Here is a 319-nt window from a genome sequence, read left to right on the forward strand (position 1 = left end):
GTTGGGGGGTGCTGGGTGCGCTGGTCTCTGCTTTGCGGCCGTGGGATTGGGAGCAAACGCGTGGCGAGGATTTGGGATGCGCAGCTATTCCGAGCGTGTTTCCTCTGACTGTTTTTCTGCGGTGAGATGAAGAAATGTATCCTCACTGCTCCCAGCCCGCCTTTCAACAGGTTAATTATTTCATTAAGGCAAATGTCTGGAATTAGCAGGAGTTAGGTGCTGGGCTCTGCCTACGCCGGCTGTCTCGTGTGCCAGCCGTCGGATAGACGGCGGCGGCGCCAAATTTGGAAACTCCTTTGCAAAACCAGGGAAAAGGGAG

Source organism: Cariama cristata, unplaced genomic scaffold, assembly GCF_000690535.1.
Source record: "Cariama cristata isolate BGI_N322 unplaced genomic scaffold, ASM69053v1 scaffold34647, whole genome shotgun sequence".
Classification (NCBI taxonomy): domain Eukaryota; kingdom Metazoa; phylum Chordata; class Aves; order Cariamiformes; family Cariamidae; genus Cariama; species Cariama cristata.